General features: G+C 43.8%; 1 long non-coding RNA gene across 1 annotated transcript in view; it reads right to left on the bottom strand.

Annotated features, from left to right (window-relative positions):
* Positions 1-19,579, bottom strand: part of LOC137546911 (uncharacterized) — a 147,869-nt gene extending 128,290 nt beyond the window's left edge. Inside the window, exon 1 of the long non-coding RNA XR_011026399.1 lies at positions 18,588-19,579. This is a non-coding gene — a long non-coding RNA (uncharacterized lncRNA). The remainder of the gene's footprint in view (positions 1-18,587) is intronic.
* Positions 19,580-19,829: the final 250 nt, after the last annotated feature.

Raw genomic sequence — 19,829 nt, 5'->3', positions numbered from 1 at the left:
GCAATGTGAGGGGGCTCAGCACAGCCGCTGCACCCCCATGTCCATGAGAGGCTGCTCACTGGCTGCCCGAAGTGCCCCTGCTTCTCTCCCTACCTCTGCAGTGGAGTGCAGAAGCATTAACAACAGCAGAACAAGGGGGGCACACCAGGCTATCTATAGGGGGGCACACCTGGCTATCTAAATGCGGGATGGGGGCACATCTGGCTATCTAAATGGGGGAATGGGGGTACATCTGGCTATCTAAACAGCATTTGTACATTTGACTCCACCCATGACCATGTCCACATTCAGATATGTGGCCACTAACATTTTGTCCAGGTGGGGGGGGGGCGCAAAAACTGTCTTTGTCCCTGGGTGCTGAAAACCTTAGCTATGCCTCTGTAGTTGCCCCCAGTATAGGTAGCCAGGTATAGTTGCCACCAGTATAGATAGCTAGATATAGTTTCCCCAGCATAGGTTAGCAAGGTAGGTGTCCCAGTATAGGTTAGCCAGGTACATGCCCCCAGTATAGGTTAGCCAGGTAGGTTCCCCAGTATAGGTAAGCCAGGTATCTTTCCCCAGTATAGGTTAGCCAGGTAAGTGCCCCCAGTATAGGTTAGCCAGGTAGGTTCCCCCAGTATAGGTTAGCCAGGTAGGTTTCCCCAGTATAGGTTAGACAGGTAGGTGATCCAGTATAGGTTAGCCCAGTAGGTTCCCCCAGTATAAGTTAGCCAGGTGTGTTTCCCCAGTATAGGTTAGCCAGGTAGTTTTCCCTCAGTATAAGTTAGCCAGTTAGGTGCCCCCAGTATAAGTGGGTTCCCCTAGTATAGGCTAGCCAGGTAGGTTCCCCCAGTATAGGTTAGCCAGGTAGGTATAGGTTAGCCAGGTAGGTTCCCCCAATGTAGGCTAGCTAGGTAGGTTCCCCCAGTATAGGTTAGCCAGGTAGGTATAGGTTAGCGAGGTAGGCTTCCCCAGTATAGGTTAGACAGGTAGGTATAGGTTAGCGAGGTAGGCTTCCCCAGTATAGGTTAGACAGGTAGGTTCCCCCTCTATAGGTTAGACAGGTAGGTGCCCCCAGTATAAGTTAGCCAGGTAGGTGCTCCCAATATAGGTTAGCCAGGTAGGTTTCCCAGTATAGGTTAGCCAGTTCGGTGCCCCCAGTATAGGTTAGCTAGGTAGGTGCCCCCCCCACACACACACACACACACACTTGTACAGTGGATCTTGAAACACTGAAAACATTTTAATTTTCAGTGTTTTCTGGATTAATGTAATCTAAAACATGACAATCAAAATAGGGGCAGTAGGAAAACTAAGTAGCAGGACATACACCCCCTAGTAAATAAATTATGAAATTATGCAACAAAGTCTTAATTAATGCAAACAATCCGTATCAAATTTTATTAATTAACTAACAAACATAAAAAGGATAAAAGGTACATGGGATGGCCACCCCATCACAACTCATCCATCCAGGTCACCATGTACACCGTCACCTATGCTTGCTAAGAAGAAAACACTGGCACAGTGCTAAAGTCCAAATAGTAACAAGCAAATCATTCAAACTTAGTGCACAATGTTCTCTTGATCATCCTGTGGCTGGGAACAAACTTAGCCCTCAAATGCTTCTGGGGTCCATAGCAGCTGTTTCCACTCTTGCTATTGCTATGACCCTAAGGCTATGGTTCTGTGCCACAAGTTGAGAGACTAAGAATTCTGAGTTGGTTATGCTTAAGGGCTGGGGCCAACTAGGATTTGTGGATTGAAATCACAAAGCATCACTTTTGTAGCGATTTTTGAAGCTTTTTCCAGAGTTTTTGAAGCTATTTTAAATTTAATGAAAGCGATTTGTACATTGTATCACGGACGGTTGCGGGGCCGCAGACGCGTCCGAGAACCACCCGTGAAGAAAATGCAATCGCACTCGATTCTCTGCATCGATTGCGGTTCAGATCAATAGAATCTGGATTGGTTGTGTAGGGGCTACCTGTAGCAACCTGGAGTTTCCCTTTCTCCCAGCTGTCATGGAACAGCTGGGAGGAACGTAGGCGAATGTGGAAGATTCGCCGTCGGTTTCTCCGATTTCTTGGTCAGATCTGCTGGTCATTGCAGCGAACAGAACTGACATTCCCAGGGGTTTTTTCTTTTTTTTTTTTATTCTCTTTCCCTCCTTCCACCAAAAGGCACTAGCCTGCTGCAGTGTCCCTGGCTTCAAGCTGTGCTGATGGCCCATCTATCAGATATAGTTGATAAGCACGATGGCAGAAACAATTTAGTTGGGGAAAAGTCAGACATTCTGGCTCCCTCCCAGCAGGGGAGCTGACACTTAGCTTGCTGCCCCAAACTTCAAAGAGCCTTTGCCTGGGAATGACCTGCTGTAAATCCCAGATTTATCTCATATTCCATAAACTGCTATATGTGTCATATTTCTGTGTTGCCAGGCTGGCAGACCCTCCAAACTAACAGAGCATGCTTGGCCCTATCTGGCGCTGGTTCTGAGGAAGTTTCAGAACATTCTGAGGTAAAGACTGCCAGTTAGGCAGTTCGAAAGTGCCCTGATGATACCACAGGGGTCCCACCCCTCATGTTTGGTATCAGGCTGCTGGGTAAATCGAGACAGACCTGAAAATGTTAGTAAATCTGCCCTGACCTGTACGGTTCTGTGAGATAGAGCCCATATATGGTTAGATATGATTTCTGGTTCCCAGGACAAGGGGAGGACTCATCTCATATTCTAAGGGGATGTGTGGCTCCCGCCCTCACTCCCTCCTACTTGATCAGGGGCATAAGAATGGCAGAGGAGACAAACTCAGTGTCCTCCACCCTGAATCATCATCTTGATCTCATCTGTGCCAGCTTGAGGATATGCTGGCATCCACCTGGCCTGAACTCTAAACTTTGATCTGAAACAAAGGATTTTACCAAGGACTTTATGATTCTTCCCACAAAAGGACAGCTTTCCATGAAACTAAGTATTTTTTCTCCCTTTCTTTTATTTTTCATACTGGCTATTACTGTTTCAATAATTGTTGATTTTAATAATTGTCTGTATATATTAATTATTTATATTGCCCGTGAATAAAAGACTTTACCAAAGTCATTCACTGTTCCGCTACCCTATTATTCAGCATACACAGGAACTGAACCCAGACTTCTGAAGAGACACTACTATTGTTGATATCTAGACAGAATAGAGTGTGTTTAACTGTTTTTATTCGCAGGACCAGTCAGTCAGTCGGGTCCACTGGCCCATACCAGTGGTGGTGGCAGATACCCTGAAATAGTGTGTAAAGTTGTAATTACCATACCTCGCAGGCTCCCTTCTGGTCGGGCTGCTGCCCAAATTTCTGTCTGTTTCTGCGCAAAGATCGTGACCAAAGCTTGCATGGTCTGTGTGCTGAAACCGATTGGAAGGCAATTTGCGGTCTGACCACTAGGGCTCCTGTGACACAGTGCAGGGCTCTCGCTCCCATAGAGGCCAAGGTGGCAATTGCCCCAGGTCCTGTAGCCCCCTCAGGTATCCCTCCTTCCTCTACAGCTATGGTGACCCTGCAGGGAATGAAGTAGAGATGAAGTCCAGAGCATAGAGTACAGAACTGCCTCCTGTGCCCAACCTGGATTAGATAAGACACTGCTATGTGTACACTCTGCATTTGTAGGGTAACAGAAAGCGGAATAATGGGGACCCCAGCAATGCTTTTGGGGACATATCAGGGGCGTAGAAATAGGGGGTGCAGAGGTAGCGACCGCATCAGGGCCTTCGGAAGAGAGGGGCCCCAAAGGGCCCTCCCTCAACTGCAGTATTAGCTCTCTATTGGTCCTGTGCTCATAATAATTACTTCTATAAATACTTTGAATAGTGGTAATCATTAACTAACTGTTCCCCATCCCCTTCTTGCACCTTTGACACTCTAGTTGCCATTGGAAGGTGTTGGTGCGCCGTATTCATTGTTATGGGGGGCCCCATTGTAAAACTTGCATAGGGGCCCACAGCTCCTTAGCTACGCCACTGGGATATATGTTAGACACCTGATATTATGTAACGGGGGGAGGGGTATGGGGCCTGGCAACCAGCTCGGGGGCCCGGGGTGGTGAATTTGCAATTCGGGGTGGGGCTGGGCTAGGGGAGCTCCCAAGTAACTTTTGCCCCGGGCCCCATTGTAGCTAGAACCGACCCTGGTACAGTGATTGCCATTTGCGATTTCATTTTGGCAACAGATTTTCAGTACAGCAAGTGGCTTTAAGCACTAAAAGTGCTGCAAAATCGCTTTGTACAGCATTTGAAATGTGATTTTGCAGTGATCCTATACCATGCATTCAAGCATAATCGGTCCAAAAATGCTGCAATCAACCCATTGCAATTTTGAGAAATCGCACTCCCTACCGTGGAATCACCACTATTGACTTTCATTGCCTTATCAATCTTGCAAGCGCTGGTGATTCTAAAATGCTGAAATAGACACACAGAGGTGGACAATATAGGCAGGGCCCCGGGCACTCACAACACCTGGAACCCCCCCCCCCGTACAAAACACACCCCAGGGGGGCAGGAACAGCACAGACAGTCCCCCAAAAATGCTCTCACCACCTGGTGGGACCATCCACAACTGCCCCCACCACCAAATCCCACAGGTAGGTTGACTTCCAAGTGACAAATAAGTGGTAGGACTCCAATCGACTGGAGTGGACCTCATCGTGGTGAAAGGGTCTAGTACGAAATTCTTTCGCATGTAAACCATTTTGGAAGTGAACATCCTCCATTAGTGAACTTGAATGCAAATTATACAAATAGTGCAACTGAAGGTAAAGTTCATGTAAGTTGTTTTATCAATACTAGAGTTCAACCTAATATGTGTAGTTGAGGTGTTATTGGTGTCAGTTCAGCCCTTGCGTAATTTGCCACTGCAGCTTGAATTCACGTAATGTGCCTTAAGTTTGCTGACAGGCTTCAACAGAACATTTATAAGGCAGGTTCTGCTTGGAAGCGCTCTTACCTACTATGGCTATCATTCATGAAAGTGCTGTCCGTAAAGTAAATCCATGCGGGGAAACATCGCTGACGGTATTTCAGCCTTCTGGATGGTCATTCATAAAAGTGTTGCCTGTTGCGATAGGAGTGCGGAGATATCCCACTGTAGGCTGCCGTTAGGCTGTCGGTAGGCATGCAGAAACAGGAGAAGCTGGCCGAGTCCCTCCATGCTGTGTTCTCTCTGCTGCTGCTTGGGAGGTCTGTCCCATTCACTTACATGTACTCCGCATGCTTATCGCTACATCCAGGGGAGCGGTAATCCCCGTCCACATACCGCTTGCGTAAAGTTTTATGAATTTACATTTTGTTACTTTTCCGCATGGAATCACCACACAATGCGTTAATTTATCGCTCTGCTCGGAAATGTTAGCTGCGCATGCAGAAACAGCCTTTATGAATTGACATTTTGCTAGTGTTCGGTAAAGTCACCTGTTTTCAGCATTTCCGCATGCGGGAATGCTTTATGAATGATAGCTATTGTGTTTTTTTATTCTAAAATGCTGGACAGAGAAGGGATGTCACAGCTTAAAGCCCTCAAGCTTAGTGGGACCACAGAGGAAACAGGACAGGTAGCACTGGCACTATATGGTCTAACAACCTAAGTCATAGAAAACATCTGGGTTATTGTAAAAGTAATCAACCACATCTATAACATCCTGACAACCATGCCATGGAACTTTTTGTGCTGAAAAAAGAAAACTGATGAAAGAAAATAAATCTGTGCAGCAAGGCTGAATTTTATTCATATTCAGCTGAGTGTATTTCCAAGAAATATAAAGCATATCTACTACGTTGATGGTCTTGCCCACGTACAGAGTGCCACATACAAGCAATTATAATGGCTGAACATTGCCTTCAGCAGCACTATGACACACAGCTTTTTGGTTGGAATAAATGACTCACATCATTCATAAATATCATTCATTTATAGCCACCGGCAAACGCACACCAATGCAAGTTCTCTGACACTAAATCTACGTACACACGAAAGATAAAACTGAGTGAAACAACCGATGATCGAACAACTGTTCCATAATCAAATGGTCAGCACGGTGATGTAGTGGTTAGCACTCTCGCCTTGCAGTGCTGGTTCCCCGGTTTGGAATTCAGCCAGGTCAACATCTGCAAGGAGTTTGTATGTTCTCCCCGTGTATGCGTGGGGTTTTTTTGGGCACTCCGGTTTCCTCCCACATCCCAAAAACATACAGATAAGTTAATTGGATTCCCCCTAAATTGGCCCTAGACTATAGGGTTGATTCACAATCACTATAGCTCCCCTTACTGCACGCTTAACATGCCTTATCAGAGTTCATGTGCCTTATCAGAGTGAATGTGCCTTATCAGAGTAGCATAACGAGCGCTACAAACTTATGCTGGCTAATTGGCATTGACGAGAGCTCCACTCGTCCTGCCCAGAGCCCCTGCGGGTCAAATCACTTTAAAGGACATTTATCCCAGCAGTTTGATTGGCCCAATAGACTGCTTGTCACTTGACAGGAAACTTGACAGGCAGCCTATTGGACCAATCAAAGTGTGGGGATAATGTAATGCGTTTGTGTTTTGCGCTAATTGCGAATGGCTGGTGATCGCGGCAGTGAGATATTGCCATTGACTTAGCAATGCACTAGCGCTTTAAAAAGTGATTAGCGGTAAATGCCCTCTAATCGCCCAAGTGTAAATGAGCCCTCAAGTGTACCTGAGACAAAGCTATTAGAAGGATTTATACTTACCTGGGGTATCCTCTTGCTCCTTGTAGTCTGCGTGTGGCCATCTCCCGGGCCTCCCTGTTGCGCCACTGTCAGCCCCCTGGTATGGTCCCTGACTGAGCCAGTCGGGGACTACTGCTCATGTGCAGTCCTTGCTGCACAAATCCACTTATCGTGTTCTGTGTATGCAGTGTCTGTTAAGATTGTTACTGCACATGTGCAGAACGCTTCTGGCTACAGGAGCGTGATTGGAGGTTTTGCATGGCCAGGACTGTGCATACACTGTGGCCCGTAACCCAGCTGGATCATGGACTCCACTGTGGAGGGGACCAGACCAACATGGATGAAGCTAACAAACTACAGGGGGGCTGAAGGAATGCAGGCTTTGAATAAATGTGACTTGTATAGCAAGCGTAGGGTCCATTGCAGTTCACACATGTAACAATATGTGTGTTATGCAACGTGTCAATGTGAATCTAGCCTCATACTTTTTAAAAAGAGTTTGGGGGTGATTTAATAAGATGTCCAGTGAAGTGTAGAGAAATGAGTTCATCAAATCACGTGCAGTGAAGCTCCCTTTAAAGGTGGATACACACATCAGACTATAGTCTTTGGAAAATGAAAGATCACAGACCAATGTTACCACCCTTCCATGTAGTATGAAAGCCATACTGACATCTAGCATAATTATACATTACCTGCACCCAGCTATCGTGCCTCCTCCACTTTCTGGTTAGTTTGCAGGTGTCCTGCAGCCAGCCAATCACCATGCGTCTTCAATCCCAGCATGGTGATTGGCTGGCTGCAGGTCACCTGCAAACTAACCAGGAAGTGGAGGAGGTGCAATCACCGAGAGCAAGTAATGTAAAACAAAGCCCCTGCCTACTTTCACACTGAGCCCTCCTTCTACCTATGCCTAACTTTAAGACCCCCATCTGGTGCCTAACCTTAACCACTCCACCTCCATGCCTGACCTTATCCACTCCACCCCGCTGCCTAATTTTAACCATTCCATGACCATTGCCTTACCTTAAAGGATACCCGAAGTGACATGTGACATGATGAGATAGACATGTGTATGTACAGTGCCTACCACACAAATAACTATGCTGTGTTCCTTTTTTTCTCTCTCTGTCTGAAAGAGTTAAATATCAGGTATGTAAGTTACTGACTCAGTCCTGACTCAGACAGGAAGTGACTACAGTGTGACCTTCACTGATAAGAAATTCCAACTATAAAACACTTTCCTAGCAGAAAATGGCTTCTGAGAGCAAGAAAGAGATAAAAAGGGGAATTTCTTATCAGTGAGGGTCACACTGTAGTCACCTCCTGTCTGAGTCAGGACTGAGTCAGCCAATTACTCTTTCAGGCAAAGAAAGAAGAAAAAGGAACACAGCACAGTTATTTGTATGCTAGGCACTGTACATAGATATGTCTATCTCATCATGTCACATGTCACTTCGGGTAACCTTTAACCACTCCAGCCCTTTGCCTAACCTTAACTACTCTACCCCTGCTGGCCAACCTTAACTATTCCACCCCGCTGCCTAACCTTAACCACTCCAACTCCACTGCTTAACCTTAACTACTCCACCTCCAATGCCTAACCTTAACCACTCCACCCCTGCTGCCTAACCTTAACCACCTCCCCCCCCCCCCCACACACACACACACACTCTGCTGCTGCCCAGCCTCAACCAACTATTCCTCACCACCTAAACTTAACTACTGCCTGCCTAACATTAAACAAGGCCCCCCGCCTAACCTTACCTCCCTAAACTACCCCCTGTCACCATAGGCGGCAATGGTGAAAGTCGCAAGTAGTGGCAATTAAGTCAAATTATGAAGCCTAACGCCTGCTATTTATCGGGTGCAGTAATTTAACTTCATTGCCGCTAATTATGGTTTCTACTATTGCCGCCTCTGGCAGTGCCATTTTTATCAGCGCTCATCCTGCAACATTTTTATCTGCTCTGACTCAATGCTTGAAAACTACAGTAGGTGCTCTTTTTAAATCTTTATCTTTATAATCATGTAGCAGAATACCATTAATATGTTTAGATACTCTAAAGCTAGGTTCACCTTACAGGGTTGCGATGTGACCTAATGGAGGCATTGTCGCGCAGAAAGTCGCACTGCAATAGTAAGTCTCTGCAACGTTCAGAGTGCAGCTGGTGCATTGCGATCTAATGGACTACAGTATCCCAATGCATTGCATTACCACATAACACATGTTGCAGTTAAGCATACTTTTCATTAACTGTTTGCTTCACTGCATGTGATGCAACAGTCGCATAACATGAGATGCACCTTTTCTGTTCCATTGCATTCCAGTTTTTACAGGGAATGCATTGCAGCTCCCACTGTAAACCCAGCCTAATTTTTAAGTGTGGGGTTGACGTTATCTATTATAAATATTGTCGACAGTAGTAGGTAAAGGTTTATTTTATCTTTAGACATTAGTTATATTTAAAGTGCACCTGAACTCTTGCTTAGGACAGAACGAAAACACAGAGAAATGCACCCTGTATGTATTTAGAGAGTTTAGCCTGTTTAATTCCCCCCTCATCTGTGACTAATCACAAGTTGTAATTTGATCACTTAGCTGTTTCAGCTGGCTGCCATGGCAGAGCAGCTAATTGATAAACACAGGATGTAAACAATATGTCTGCTTTCATGAAAGCAGGAAGTTGACACACCGCAGATTTATTGCAGGATTTGTATCAGCTGTAACAAAGAAATGTTTTTCTTTCAGGCCTCCTTCACAGTAGGACATTGTGTTTTGATGCAACGTTAAAGTCGCAACACAAATTACAACGCGATGCCCCCAAAAAGTTGCAATGCAACTTAATGCCTCCATTACAGTGGCATACAGTAGAGCATACATGCAATGAATAGTATGTTTCCAATTAATTACTGAGCATGTTTAAACAGTCCAACGCAGCTAATAACGTATATAACGCAGTGCATGCAGTACTTTCACTTAACATGCAGCGTTAGTCACCAACACAACGTGTGCACTGTGAATGGTGCATTGATTTTTCTTTGCAGTGAGTTTTATTCTGCGTTAAATGTTGTTGTAACGTGCGACTTTAACATCGCACTGTGATAGAGGCCTAAAGGTTATTATGCTGTTGGGTATCTATTAGAGCAGAGAGGAAGTTCTGAGTTCAGGTCCGCTTTAAAAGGAAACTGATGAGGGACATATGGAGACTGCCATATTTTCTCCTTTTAAACAATGCCAGTTGCCTGGCAATCCTATTGATGTTTTTGGTCAGGAGTTTCTGAATCACTCACCTAAAATAAGCATGTGGCTAACCTTGTCAGTTTTTTGTCAGAAAAATCTGATCTGCATGCTTGTTTAGGGTCTTTGGCTAAAATGAGATCAGCAGAACAGCCAGGCAATGTTCATTGTTTAACAACAAATATGTCAGCCCCCATAGGTCTCTCACCTGGGGTTCTCGTTAATAACCACTTTGAATCCCTTGCTACGCTTATCTACTCCCCACAAAACTTCATCTGAAGCTCAGGGGAGTAGATAGGCGTACTTGTGGTAAACAGTGTGCTGTATGCCCAATAAGGTATCTGATTATGTATATAGGGTATCATTTTAACCGTGACAAGTGAGAGAATAGATTTTGTGTTGTTTGACAACTGAGGGCTAAGTCATGTGATTTTTTTTACCGGAAAACTGAATGAAAAGCAATAAAACTGTTATTTTCATGTACTCTATACCCCTAAATAAATACTTGTAAAAAACAAAACAAAAGTGACAGCATTGAAAAGAGAATACATAGTTACCCTAGGGACTTAGCTTTTAAAATATGTATGCCATGAGAGTGTATTACTGTTAATCATGAAGATAAGGGCTTTTAATTACTGATAGAGTACAATGAGAAAACAAAAAACACAAACCAGAAACTAATATATTATCGCCATACATTCTACTAGGAACATTATTTAAATGTTGAGATAACCAGGACAAATTAGCAAATACAATGCGTGGGTTTTACCTATGGTAACATTGTTTATTTGAATACTATAGTGGATGGAAATGGAGAAATAGTGTATTTTTTCTTTTTTTTCTCATTTTTCCCTTTAAAATGCACAGATAATAACATAATTACTAAAAGCAAATATCACCCTCACAAAGCATAATTTGTGGCAAAAAAAACCAAGATATAGATCATTTACATCTGATGAGTAGCAATAAAGTTATTAGTGAATGAATGGGAGGAGCGCTGAAATGTGAAAATTGCTCTGGTTTTTAAGCAAAAAACCCTGTGGTGCTGAAGTGGTTTTAAACATGGACCAATCTAAAAGGCATTTGGATTTATTTATTTTATTTTTTTTTATCATTATTCAAGGAACAGTAATATTAAGCCCTGTGAGAAGGAGGGGCATATTACATGATTATATAATACATTTTATTTGTGTTAGTGCTACTATGCCTATATTGTAATATGTCTATTTGAGTACGCAACTGCAAAAGTGTATTTAATCTATAAATCACTGTTTAGTAATATAAATTAATTATATAAGAAATATGTAGTAATCTTTCCAATCTGCTGCAATTCTATTCCATTTCCTTTCCTATTTATTTGTTTAATTTATTTTAATTATTTGTCCATGTAAATGGTTAGTCATATACAATTTTTTTTACAGAAATTAGTATATAAACAATAATGATAATGTTTATATTGCTAATCTACTTCTTTACTTGAAAAAGTGGTTTGAAATCATAAAACCTGACATTTTCACTGCTTGTTAATAAAGCGTGTTGTGACATATGGCAATGGCTTTTCTCCTGTTTTGGCACTTCTGCAGCCTATTCATTTTCTGTTGACCCTTCCATCATTGATTCATCTCCCTTATGGCCCATACTCACGGGCAACTTCTAGGGCCTGTCGCCAGCACACGTGAGCGTGTGGGCGACTGGCTGGCGACAGCTCCTCGCCAGGTCCCTCCGCGTACACACGCGGAAGAGGGACCAGCGGCACGCCGGAAGCTGTCGTCGACGTTCCTCCTCCCCCCGCCGGAACCTCCGTATACTTCAATGGAGGTTGCTGTCGCTAGTCCGCATACTCACGCGGACTAGCGACAGTTGCGGCGGCGACTGTCGCCAGGCGATTGACCGCGCCAATCGCCTGGCGACATCAGCGACAGTTCGGGGTGCGCGCCCGTGCAACGGCGCATACTCACAGGCGACCTGTCGCCGCAACACGCAATAAGAATGGGCCATTAAGCACAGTGTGTGTCACCCAGGTCATAGGCAAATGCAGGGGGGGGATTACAGCTGCCCAGAATTTCCCCTCAGACTACCCCCTTTCTTTGCCTGCTACAGCTGACTTTGGATGTAGCAGCAGTGTGTGTACAGAGCATGGAGCAGCAGCGTGTGTACAGGGCATGGAGCAGCAGCATGTGTACAGAGCATGGAGCAGCAGCGTGTGTACAGAGCATGGAGCAACAGTGTGTACAGAGCATGGAGCAGCATGGTGTGTATACAGAGCATAGACCAGCAGTGTGAGTACAGAGCTTGGAGCAGCAGTGTTTGCGCAGAGCATGGAGCAGCAGTGTGTGTACAGAGCATGGAGTAGCTCTGGGGAACTTAACAGAGTCAGGCATGAGCATAGCCCTGTGCCCTGCTGGGAGAATGCTTCACTTTCCCCTTCATTAGCAATGTCGGCTGTCCTCATTATTATCTGTAGCCAAACTGCTCCTGATCGATCCCGTTGTCGATCGGGAGCAGAACGGATATTTAGGAAATGTCAGAGCCTGTCAATCGGACGGGAAATTGCATTATATGTACCCAGCATGATGTCCTACCATATTATTACACTGTATTGTGGCTGGGTTTGCCCCTGTAGGTGGAGATCCCCCTGCCCTTGAGGGCAAAGATTATGACCTTGAGTAACATCTATGAAGATCTACCTGTGTGGAGACAGAAGTGTTCTCCACATTCCTACAACATGGGTTGCTTTAAAGCTCACTTCCTGGTAACCAGTAAACAAAGACATTCTCCACACACCTACGATCTTGGTCGTCTTGTACAATTTTTCTGAAAATCAACTGACATCTGAAGCTCATCACATTTCCTTTACTGTATGTAAGTCTTACAAGATTAGCTACATGCTTTTTTCAGGCGTGATTTATGCTGGGTACACACTATGAGATTTTATGGTCGATTTACTGTCAGATCGATTATTTTCAACATGTCCAATTATTTTCCGATTGAGTTAACGGAAATTGATCGGAAAATGCTCGGAAATCGATCGGAAAGCAAATCGGACATGTTGGAAATTATCGATATGACAGTAAATGGACCAGAAAATCTCATAGTGTGTACTCAGCATAAGACACTTCTGCAGCCAAATAGAGCAAGAGGACTGCCAAGCAACTGATATTGCTTAAAAGGAACTAACTATGGCAGCCGCAGCCTCCATCTACCTCTCGCTTCAGTTGACCTGTAAACTAACAACTGCAGTGCCTTTCTCCATGCTGGTCTGACAAATGTCGATTGGCTCATGAGGTTTGATCGCCAGGCCCATCACACAAGTGTGGTTTCACAACAAATCTTGATTCACACATATACACATTAGAGACTAAATCAAAGAAGCGGAAGAGAAAGAAGCAGCAGATTTCCCATCTGAAAATGCCCTTATGACTTGTGATGTGATTTGTGAAGTAAATCACATCTCACACAGAGGGGATTCCCAGTGACTGTGACTCAGTATAAGGTTGTACTCTTGTCATTTGTCACAATGTAGTCATCACAGAGAATGACCAGAACTAAGCAATTTATCATAACTTATTAGGTAATTACAAAAAAAAATGTTAAGTAATTTGTTTTCTGCTTCTAACACACAATTGTGAGAAAAAAAACTTATGACGAGAATCCCAAGTAATCATAAGTAAATCCTCTGCGGAAAGAAAAGGTAAAACTCTACAGGGCAGTCAGCGTCACCCTTTAATGTAGATCTATACCCATCCATATAACACTATACTGTACTGAATACCATTATAGTAAATTCCAAGGGACTGAAGTAAAGTAGTTTACTATATCAGAAGCTTACTGCCAGAAATTGTCATACTAAAGTATACCTTAGTACTGTATCTTAGTTCAGCCAATGATTGGGAGTCATTTTTTTCTTTGTCAATGCTTCTGCAAGCAAGCACTGACAGCGTCTAAGCTAGATCAAAATGTACAGTGCTCAGTATGCAGGGATCTGCATGCAATAATTATGCAACAGTTTGCACAGGATGCATAGGTCTCACCAGTTAATGCAGGCACAGTACTGATAGTGTGCACCTCTGTCCACATTTCTGTGCAGTCTAGATGATACTGTAGCGTAGCAGCCATGCACAAGCAAGTCACAAATGACAGGTAAATAATTCCCTCAGTAATCAGGCAGCAGCTTACAATGGAAGCTTACAGGATCTTCTCAAAAAATTAGCATATTGTGATAAAGTTAATTCTTTTCTGTAATGTACTGATAAACATTAGACTTTCATATATTTTAGATTCAAATACACACAACTGAAGTAGTTCAAGCCTTTTATTGTTTTAATATTGATGATTTTGGCATACAGCTCATGAAAACCCAAATTTCCTATCTCAAAAAATTAGCATATTTCATCCGACCAATAAAAGAAAAGTGTTTTTAAAACAAAAAAAGTCAACCTTCAAATAATTATGTTCAGTTATGCACTCAATACTTGGTCGGGAATCCTTTTGCAGAAATGACTGCTTCAATGCGGCGTGGCATGGAGGCAATCAGCCTGTGGCACTGCTCAGGTGTTATGGAGGCCCAGGATGCTTCAATAGCAGCCTTAAGCTCATCCAGAGTGTTGGGCCTTGCGTCTCTCAACTTTCTCTTCACAATATCCCACAGATTCTCTATGGGATTCAGGTCAGGAGAGTTGGCAGGCCAATTGAGCACAGTAATACCATGGTCAGTAAACCATTTACCAGTGGTTTTGGCACTGTGAGCTGGTGCCAGGTCGTGCTGAAAAATGAAATCTTCATCTCCATAAAGCTTTTCAGCAGATGGAAGCATGAAGTGCTCCAAAATCTCCTGATAGCTAGCTGCATTGACCCTGCCTTTGATAAAACACAGCGGACCAACACCAGCAGCTGACATAGCACCCCAGACCATCACTGACTGTGTGTACTTGACACTGGACTTCAGACATTTTGGCATTTCCCTCTCCCCAGTCTTCCTCCAGACTCTGGCACCTTGATTTCCGAATGACATGTAAAAGTTGCTTTTATCTGAAAAAAGTACTTTGGACCACTGAGCAACAGTCCAGTGCTGCTTCTATGAAGCCCAGGTCAGGTGCTTCTGCCGCTGTTTCTGGTTCAAAAGTGGGTTCATGCTTCCATCTGCTGAAAAGCTTTATGGAGATGAAGATTTCATTTTTCAGCACGACCTGGCACCTGCTCACAGTGCCAAAACCACTGGTAAATGGTTTACTGACCATGGTATTACTGTGGTCAATTGGCCTGCCAACTCTCCTGACCTGAACCCCATAGAGAATCTGTGGGATATTGTGAAGAGAAAGTTGAGAGACGCAAGACCCAACACTCTGGATGAACTTAAGGCCGCTATTGAAGCATCCTGGGCCTCCATAACACCTGAGCAGTGCCACAGGCTGATTGCCTCCATGCCACGCCGCATTGAAGCAGTCATTTCTGCAAAAGGATTCCTGACCAAGTATTGAGTGCATAACTGAACATAATTATTTAAAGGTTGACTTTTTTTGTTTTAAAAACACTTTTCTTTTATTGGTCGGATGAAATATACTAATTTTTTGAGATAGGAATTTGGGGTTTTCATGAGCTGTATGCCAAAATCCTCAATATTAAAACAATAAAAGGCTTGAACTACTTCAGTTGTGTGTATTTGAATCTAAAATATATGAAAGTCTAATGTTTATCAGTACATTACAGAAAATAATGAACTTTATCACAATATGCTAATTTTTTTAGAAGATCCTGTAGATCTCAATGGTTGGTGCATTTGAGGTAATCCATGCAGGCCTAGAGTAGTGTGCAGATAGCAAGCAGGCTACAAGTGGTTGCAAGTCCCCCCACTGACCATGGCTCATGGGTCTCCAACTGATGTATGACACATGAACCCGCCCACTTTCCACTATAGCTGGATACAGCATACCGCAGGGGCCAAAAAAAGGCTTACGATAACAGAAGTTCTATTAGATCAGGGTTTACTGAACCAGGCTTTACTCCCATATGCTAATAATGGAGTTTGGCTGGGACCTGGGCATTTAGTTTACTATACCCAAATTTTGATAATGAGATTATACTGTATATCATCTCCAGAATAAACACTAATAATATAACACAGACTCCTGAAATTCTCCTGGTCTCCTTAAATAACCCTGGGCTTTCAGACAGGAACACAGAAAGTCTTGACATACTGTAGGTTCTAACATATCTTTACTAAAAAAATGTTTTATTATCTTCTTGTTGCCAGTTGGGAAGATGTATGATCACTTCCTGTACTGGTGATAGTAGTCACAAGGGGAAATCTGATTAACAGTAGTGCTAAAGCAGCAATACAAACATTAGGGCTCAAACCCACTACCAGCCTTTTCTAAGCGCTAGTGATTTGAAAAAGCTCTTGCTAATGCAATGTTATGGGGGATTTTTATAAAATCACATCGCTCAAGTGGGATCACACCCATAGCATTACGTTAGCAAGAGCTTTTCAAATCACAAAGCGCTCAGAGCGTTGAGGCGTAGCTAGGCTTTTCAGCACCCAGGGACAAAGACAGTTTTTGCGCCCCCCTCTGGACAAATTGGGCATGGCCAAGCATCAGAATATGAGCGTGGTCATGGGTGGAGCCAAATGTACAAATGCTGTTTAGCCAGATGTGCCTCTCTTCCGCTCGTTTAGCCAGATGTACCCCCTATAGTTAGCCAGATGTGCCCCCTTGTTCTGGTGCTGTTAACACTTCTGAACCCCTCTGCAGAGTGAAGGAGAGAAGCTGGGGCAATTCTGGGAGCCAGCGAGCTGACTGTCACTCACTTGGGGGTGTGGTGGCCATGCTCTGTGCCCTCTTACAGTGCTGCGCCCGGGGACATGTGTCCCCCTTGCCCACCATAGCTACGCCTCTGTCCTAGTCGGTTCCAGGCCTTACAGAAGTTCGTGGTGCGAATCTCAGAGGCACTTTAACACAGTAAGTCCCACTGCAATAGTAAGTCTATATGACTTCAGAGTGCATCCGCCGGTGATCTAATGGTATCCCAACGCAATGCATAGAGTGCATTACTGCATAACACAGACATTAACCTTGGCAGGGCAGCATATTTTCCATTGACTGTATGCTTCACTGTATGCAACACACCGGTTGCATATTGTGCAATGAGACTTTTATGTTCTGTTGCATTACATTCCTGTTTTACAGGAAACACAATGCAGCTCCCATTGTGCACCTAGACTTACCCTTTTCCACTACACCCAAAACAAAAACAAAAGTTTAGCTAGAATTCAGCTATGAGCGTTAGATACAGGTGTCAAATATGCACGATGTAGTCACACAGGTGCGCTTGCCAGCGAATGGCGATGCTGCGTGAAGCGCAGCAACCTGTGGCAGCCGCCAGTGGAATGTCGTCATTCATTGGTTGAGGTCAGTTTCATCATGCAAGGTAATTGCTGATTTGTGTTACTGCATTCTGCACGCTGCTCTTTGCCTTGCTAAAGGAGCCTGAATGTTTACACACATCATTAAGCATTTAATCTCATGTCCTTGCCACCCAATTAACACTTCTGACTGCTGTAAAAACTTTAAAACCCCAACTGAAACGTCACATTGAACTTACAAATGGTCCATTTAGACATTCCATTTAGCGTATGCCATATTTTGACAAAAGATACAGAATATATTCCATTCTGTGGTGTGTGTTTATCATTCACGGTACAGCTGCCAGCGCCAGAGGGTTCAACAGAACACTGTACAAAAGGCTAACGTCTGAGGTAAGCCTTCTCCTGCAGACTGACTGCATTTTGATAAATATACTTCATTTAAAGACGCTGTGTCCAATCTCTCAGCCTCGCCACCATCTTTGCTGTAAGCAATTCCAGCTATGTGTTGATAAACTATTTGCCTTTTCAATTACTATCCTGCCCATGTCCCAAGGGTTTGCCTTCATCATCAGTAGGAGATTGCTGCTGTTATCTCTTGCATATCAATGCAGACCGCAAAGCATTTTCATGCTTTTTGTCCTTCCCGTCTCCCTGCACGTAGCGAGACAAAACAAACCTTGTATACACTCTGTCTTCCGTTTATATATATCAAGCTCTGCACACGTACAGATTCACACCAAGACCTGTCATAATGTGAACATCACAGCCTTTATCAGGCATCTGCTATGGTAATACGATAAGCCGGACAGAGATCTCTCATGGAATGAAATCTATAGCTTGAGAATGTTTTAATGTATCCAATGGCTTGCTATATTTTTTCACACTGTTTTATTTGTAAGCTGAAATCTTCAGACAGTACTGTAAGGAAATCCAAGGCTGCGTGGGACTCTGTTGTGATGATCACCTCCAGGACTCTTGCCCTAAATGACCTCTAACCCTACTCAAACACCTTGACATAACGTCTTCCCTAGGGACAATTTTGCTAGCCGGTTTATAGTTACCACTGAACAAGAATATTGATTTAACCCTGGTATACTTTGAAAGAATATTAAAGTTTTGAATAGCTATACTTGCTGAAATGTTTAATATTTAGAAATTGTAGTGTCACACTTCACCTCACATCATGTTCACCAGTAGCCATTGACTGTTCAGTTTACAATAAGAACATGTTTTTGTTTTTCTTGCCATTGACAAAAGACAACTTACCAGGTCACCCTGAGTTCTGAAGGTCAGTTTCTGGTCTTTGCTTTTCATGAAAAAATGTCGCTAATGAGCGGTTCATGTATTCCTTATGTGACCAGCTCCGCTGCCTAATCCATTGCCCAGCATCCTACATTAAATTCCATGATCACAATCCACGTCTCGGCAGATGTACCACAAGATCACATAGAGGATCAACAGAATGGCAAAAATAAACAAAGCTACTAGGATAGCCTTGGTCACAGGAGATATGAGGGACTGCATGTCACCCAAGGGTTTAGACGGAGATGCCTAGTTGGCAATTACTGTAAACTAATGAAGGAAAGGTTAACCGGTGGTCTCTGGCACCGACATACAAGTGCTGTGGAGAGAGGTACCAACTAGGACCTGTGGAGCATCTGCATTGCTTCGTGCCAAGCTGAATGAGATGTACAAACGGTGCTTTGTTCCTCCTGACAGGGAAAAGGGGAAGAAAATGACAGCTCGTCTATACACGGATTCAAAATCTTCTCTGCACACGTCCATCTGAGTCTCCGGCACCAGAGATCAAAGCCTTAACTAGAGCAAAGAGAGGGACTGCGCAGAGGAAACTTAATGATGCTAATAATCCTGCCATGGGAGCAGAACTGATCTTCCCAGCTTCTTTTATTCTAGCAGAAGGCAGGAGGCATTCAAACTTGTGGAGCAAATCGAAGTAGCAAGAGTTGAGTAAAGTAATCTCCTGCTGTTGCTTCCATCAAAAGCCATCAAACAGGGACACAGAAAAAGAAAGGAAGAAAATCTGGAAACAGGCATGAAAAGTTGAAGGAGGAGAAGACTGCAAGGTCAGAGGTTAAGGTTCACTCACACAACCTAAAAGTCAAAATGCTGGTGCTGATCAATATGAAGTATCAGCCTAGGAAATGGTGGTTGGTCTAACTGTAGGAAGCAGGTTAGGTGCATGTGTGAAAGAGCGACTCCAGTGTGTGTCTATGTCTGCAGCTTGGCTGCTGCAGACTGAGACCTAGGTTGATTAGTATTCCACCCAGCCAAGTCTCTCCCTCCCCTACCTCGATATCTCCCTCTGTCCTCCCTCTTTCTCATTGCACAACTCCTCCTCTTGTTTCTCTGTCATTCAGTCACTGAATGGCACGCTCTAATCCTGTGGTGTTGCCATTATGTTCTGTGGAGATAGCGTGCTGCAGGTTGTAATATAGAAATACAGAAACAAAAAAGCAATACGGAAACATATACGGCGTCTGTGAAGGG

This window comes from Hyperolius riggenbachi, chromosome 2 (genome assembly GCF_040937935.1).
Source record: "Hyperolius riggenbachi isolate aHypRig1 chromosome 2, aHypRig1.pri, whole genome shotgun sequence".
In the NCBI taxonomy this organism is placed as follows: Eukaryota; Metazoa; Chordata; class Amphibia; order Anura; family Hyperoliidae; genus Hyperolius; species Hyperolius riggenbachi.
This window is presented reverse-complemented; position numbering and strand designations above follow the sequence as displayed.